We start from the raw sequence: 6,000 nt of genomic DNA on the forward strand, positions 1-6,000 counted from the left end.
GAGCTCAGTTCCGCCCGTTGTCTCCCCCCGCGCCGCAGATGACGCCGAAGTGGCGTCGCAACGAGCTCTGGGGGCAGGAGGAAGTGGTCCTGGAGGAGCCGCAAGGCGACCTCCCGGACTCCAGGAGTAAAGTGGACCAGACCCCCAAGGGCTCCAAGTCCGGCTTTGAGCCGGACACCGTGCCGGAATCTTCAACGATTCCGGACCGCGGCAGGCGAACTCCTCCAAAGAGGAGCAAGCCTTCTGAGCCGGCAGCCTCCGTCCAACCGGAGGTGCCGGACAATCTGCTGGAGGTGCTTGAAGGCGCCTCCATCGACGAGGAACACCGTACTATTATGAGTACGGTGATCCAGAAGGTTCAGTCCGCCAAGAGCGGACTGGGTGAAGCTTGCGCTAGCCTCCTAACAGGCTTCGAGGTAAGTAAAAAATATGTAAAAATATTACCGCATAGACAGTAGCCCCTGATGCTCTGTTTGGCGTTTGGGAAGAAAAGCCGAATAGAGGATCTAGTAAATTTCACAGGAGTCTAACAAAAAGAGTCAATATGCGTATGCAGGCTTCGCTGCTATCCACCGCCACACTGACTGCGAAGGTGGGTGTCCTGAAACAGGACCTCGGGCGGACCGAGCAAGAGCTCGGCCTTGCCAAGGGGCAGCTCGAGGAGAAAGAAGGTAAGAAATACCTTACTGAAAAGGGTGCCTATAGAGAGGCGTGATTGCAAAAAATAACAGGATTGCACTGCTTATTGTAGGGGCCACGACTGAGGTGGCGACCCTCAAGCAGGCGCTATCTGAGGCCGAAAAGAAAACGGCTGTGGAGCGCACCGAGCGAGAGAAACTTGGGGCTCAGGTCAGCGAGGTGCAGCAAGATCTTCAGGCTCTCATGAAAAAACTTGAGAGTTTGGAGCTTGAGTCAAAGACCCAAGCGTCCGAGCTCGTGACGGCCCTTGAGACTGCCAAGTCTGCCAAGGCCGAAGCCCAAAAGGCCCTCCAAGAGTTGGAGGAGGTGAAAAAGATAGCAGCGGGTAAGGCATTCTTTATGCAAAGCAGAAATATAAAAGTAAACTACTTGTTACTTACCCGAATCCGGAGCTCTCCAGGGGCATTCACAGATCTTCCCCGCAGCGTATCCGCCGCCGCCGCATTCTACCGAGCTGAAGAGGGCAGCTCGACGGAGAAGGTGTTCTAGTCTCAGTATGCTGAGGCCGGACACCCTGTGCCCTTGAGCGACCAGCTGAAACAGCTGGTCAAGCTCCACAAGGCGGCCGAACAGGCCATGAAGGGCTTCATAGTTCGGCTATGGCCTGGAGAGGCCCTGCCTGGGAGCTACTTCGGGCTGGTGCGGCGGCTGGTGGAGGCCTGTCCAAGGCTCGAGGTCATCAAGCGCTCCGTCTGCATCGAAGGTGCCCGTCGGGCCCTTGCCCGTGCTAAGGTGCACTGGGGTAAGCTGGATGGTGAGAAGCTTGTGAGGGACGGGCCGCCGCCGGGGAAGGAGCATCGCAAGCCCGAGAACTACTGTAAGGATGTTCTTGCGGGTGCCCGCCTTGTAGCGGATGAGTGTACCAAGGATGTAATTTTTGAATGAACTCGCTCGTGTTTATCCTGTGCGCTGAAAACTTGTTCATATGCGCTAAGCAATTCTTATTGAATTTAAAATATTATTTTCTATGCGGCCGTTTATCAAAAATTGAGAGACGGCCAGTCGTCGGCTTCTGCCCCCATGCCGCTAGTGCTGGGGTGTTCGGTGATAAACCTGAGCGCTCTTTTTCCCATGGTTGGGTCCTTCGAGGGAGGCGCTCAGCACGGCGAACCAGGCAATCAGACTATAATGCTTGAACACTCTCACTTAGCCATAGAACTTTATAATTTTAAATTTTGGCGAAGCCCCTAGTTCGGAAGACCGAGTTCGGGGCACTATCCACGCCTTGGCTGGGGTCATCCAGCTCCTCGCTCGAAGCGGCATAAGTCTTTAGGGACTCGAAAAACCTCTCGAACAGCAACCGGTCTCTCGCCTCATCATGACAGTCAGTTTTAGCTTTCTCCACTGAGGTGCTTAACCCAGCTCAACCCGGGCACAATCGCAGTGGTTCTCCTAGTGCTACCTTAGCCGATAGAGTGGAACGTAAGGCACCAAAACATAGGAGCCGGGCAAACCCAACTATTTACCCAAATCATGATTCGGAGCCGATGCATATAGTGCTATAAGTTCGGGGTGCGCACTTGTGAAAGTGTACGGACTTCTCACACCATATTAAAGGGTACAGAAGCCCCTGGCGTATTTGCCGTACCACAGTGTACGGGTGCAACATGTTATTAATGAACATATATAAAGGAGATTATAATGCAAAAAATAGACAAAAAGCTATGCATTGTATATACAAAGGCTATTTATCAAAGCCGAACGATACAAATAGTGCGGTAAGCAAAAGATATTGGACTATTCAGTTCCTTACAGGGGCAGGCCGCGGAATTGTATTTAAAATAGGTATACCTCTCGTAACAGAGACCACCTGGGAGTTCCATAATGCGGCATGGCTTGTCTGCCTCCCTGGATCTTGCATCGTTTGTGCGACAGTCGAATTGCCGAACAGGTCGTCCGAAGTATGGAGTCCTGAAAGTAAAAAATTAAAAAAAGAATCTGGCAGCCCCTGGTACGTTTTAAGCCGTATTTTGGGTGTGCCGTTATTGTGCCCCTTCCCCTGTGCCCATGGTACTTCAAGGACGTAGTTATGTACGCGAGGTACTGGTTTCGCTATGCCGCGAGAGCTGGGGTTGGGGCCACATTGCTACGCTTGCTCAGAGTGTGCCAGGCGGTCCTGTTGTGGGTTACTCCAGGCGCGCTTGGCAGTGTCTGGCTTTTTAATGGCCGGACTGGAGAATTGCCCGAGAAGGCTACTTTGTACCTCCGCTGCGAGAGCCGCCGTATGCTCCTCCGTACGGAGGGAGCATTCGGTGTTTCTGTTGACCGTAATTACTCCTCGAGGGCCTGGCATCTTGAGCTTGAGATATGCGTAGTGCGGTACCGCATTGAACTTTGCGAATGCGGTTCGTCCGAGCAGGGCGTGATAGCCACTGCGAAACGGGACTATATCGAAGATTAACTCTTCGCTTCGGAAATTGTCCGGGGATCCGAAGACCACGTCAAGTGTTACTGAGCCTGTACAGTTGGCTTCTACACCTGGTATGACGCCTTTAAAGGTTGTTCTTGTGGGCTTAATCCTTGAGGGATCTATGCCCATTTTCTGCACTGTATCCTGATAAAGCAGGTTCAGGCTACTGCCGCCGTCCATGAGGACTCTTGTGAGGTGAAATCCGTCGATGATTGGGTCGAGAACCAATGCGGCGAAGCCGCCATGATGGATACTAGTGGGATGGTGCCTTCGATCGAAAGTGATCGGGCAGGAGGACCATGGGTTGAACTTTGGGGCGACGGGCTCCATCGCGTATACGTCCCGTAGCGCACGCTTCCGCTCCCGCTTGGGAATGTGGGTTGCGTATATCATGTTCACCGTCCGCACTTGTGGGGGAAAGCCCTTCTGTCCATTGTTGTTCGGCAGCTTGGGCTCCTCGTCGTCGCTGTGCAGCCCCTTGTCTCTGTTTTCGGCCCTTAACTTGCCTGCCTGCTTGAACACCCAACAATCCCTATTAGTGTGATTGGCTGGCCTTTCGGGGGTGCCATGTATCTGGCACAAGCGATCGAGTATTCGGTCCAAACTGGACGGGCCCTGAGTATTCTTTTTGAATGGCTTTTTCCGCTGACCGGATTTATAGCCTTTGAATCCGGCATTGACTGCCATGTCTTCATTGTTGTCGCTGTTAACGCGGCATTTTTGCTTATTCCGACGTGTCCTGCCACTTTTGTCCTTAGTATCCGAATTACCAGGGTTCTTTGATAAGTTGTTACTGCGAGCTAGCCAGCTGTCTTCCCCCGCGCAAAAGCGGGTCATGAGTGTCGTGAGGGCTGCCATAGATTTCGGCTTTTCCTGTCCCAGGTGCCGGGCAAGCCACTCGTCGCGGATGTTATGCTTGAAGGCTGCTAGGGCCTCTGCGTCCGGACAGTCGACTATCTGGTTTTTCTTTGTTAGGAACCGTGTCCAGAATTGTCTGGCCGATTCTTCTGGCTGCTGAATTATGTGGCTTAAGTCGTCGGCATCTGGCGGTCGCACGTAAGTGCCCTGGAAGTTGTCAAGGAATGCGGCTTCCAGGTCCTCCCAAGAACCGATTGAGTCTGCTGGCAAGCTGTTAAGACAATGTCGGGCCGGTCCTTTAAGTTTGAGCGGGAGGTATTTTATGGCGTGTAGATCATCGCCACGTGCCATGTGGATGTGAAGGAGATAATCCTCGATCCATACCGCCGGGTCTATTGTGCCATCGTATGACTCGATGTCTATGGGTTTGAAACCCTCTGGGATTTTATGATCCATTACTTCATTCGTGAAGCATAGCGGGTGTGCGGCGCCTCTGTACTGGGCTATATCACGACGCAGCTCGGAAGAGCTATGTCTGTTGTGTTCGGCCCGGCCAGATTTGTTGTATCCGGAGTGAAGATCATTGTCACGTGCCGTAGGGCGCCTGCGCGATTCGTAGATTGATCTTGTTTGTCTTGCCTTATCCTCCAGTATGTCTCGTAGGTCGGGCGCATTTTCCCGTGCCTTAGTTGAGCGGCGTCGGGGCATGGCTTGGGTGGAGGTTCGACAGGCCTCTCTGTCGCGGCCGCGAGGTGGCCGGTCTGCCATGTCATGCGCTGGTGATGTAGGTGCTTCCTCCTCTGATCGGGGTATCAGCCTGCGCTTTGAGTAACTCTTGGAGGGGCGTTCGAGTTCATACTCTTCGGCTGCAAGGTCTTCAGTCCATCTGTCTGCTAGCAATTCTTGGGCAGCTCTAAGCTGTTGCCGCTTTTTCTTGAGGCTGCTTGCCGTGGCTAAAAGCCTGCGTTTAAAACGCTCTTGTTCAGCGGGGTCTGCTGGTATGACGAATTCGTCGTCATCGAGGCTTGCCTCGTCTTCGGAGGGAGGCGTATAGTTATCATCCTCGACCTCTCGGTTTGCCGCTCTCTCGTGAGGGCTGGCTTCTCCATCTTCCTGTGCCGAATTTTGCTGATGTGGGTGTTCTTCGGCGCTATCCGGGGTAGTATTATCTCCCGTGCCGGAATCACCATTTTTGCTTTGGCGAGAATTAGAGCGGCGCCGCTGACGCTGGCGCTTTTGCTGTTTCTTGGGGGCATCATCCCCCATTGTTCCATCGCCATCTCCATCTTTTGGAGTATCCACCATATATATGTCATATGACGAGGTGGCCTTCCAGCGCCCTACAGGTGCTGGTTCTTGTTCGTCTCCTGCATCGTCGTCCATGCCGTTGATGTCTTCGGAGTCGAAGTCCAGCGTGTCAGTTAAGTCGTCGACAGTGGCTACGAAGTGGGTGGTGGGTGGGCTTTGAATTTCTTCGTCGTCTGTATCCCAACCTTGCCGACCGTAGTCCGGCCAGGGCTCTCCTGATAAAGAGAGAGACTTTAGAGAATTCAGGATGTCGCCGAAGGGCGAGTGCTGAAAGATGTCCGCGGCGGTGAACTCCATGATCGGCGCCCAATCGGATTCGATCGGCAGGGGCGCGGAGGGCTCGGAGCTCGGAGAGGAATCCGGATCCTCAGAGTCACGAGCTATGCGGAGTGCGGGGCTGGAGTTCGGCTCAATCGCCTCTGAGATCGCAGCCCCTGAGGCAGCGTCCAACCGCTGATCCTCGATCGGTGCAGCAGGCTCCGAATCAATGGTCGGAACCGATGCGTGTGCGGCCTCCAAGGCGCTGTTCGGTGGCAGAGCTATATCATGTCCATCGAGATAGTGCGGCGCGCTTGGCTGTGGCTCGAATCCGTCAAAGATCAAGTCCCCGCGGATGTCATTCGTGTAGTTAAGGCTTCCAAACCTAGCTTGATGGCCAGGGGCGTAGCTTTCGATCTGCTCAAGGTGGCCAAGCGAATTGGCCCGTAGTGCGAAGCCGCCGAAGA

Source organism: Triticum urartu, chromosome 3A (genome assembly GCF_056163025.1).
Source record: "Triticum urartu cultivar PI428250 chromosome 3A, HENAU_Tu73, whole genome shotgun sequence".
NCBI classification, from domain to species: domain Eukaryota; kingdom Viridiplantae; phylum Streptophyta; class Magnoliopsida; order Poales; family Poaceae; genus Triticum; species Triticum urartu.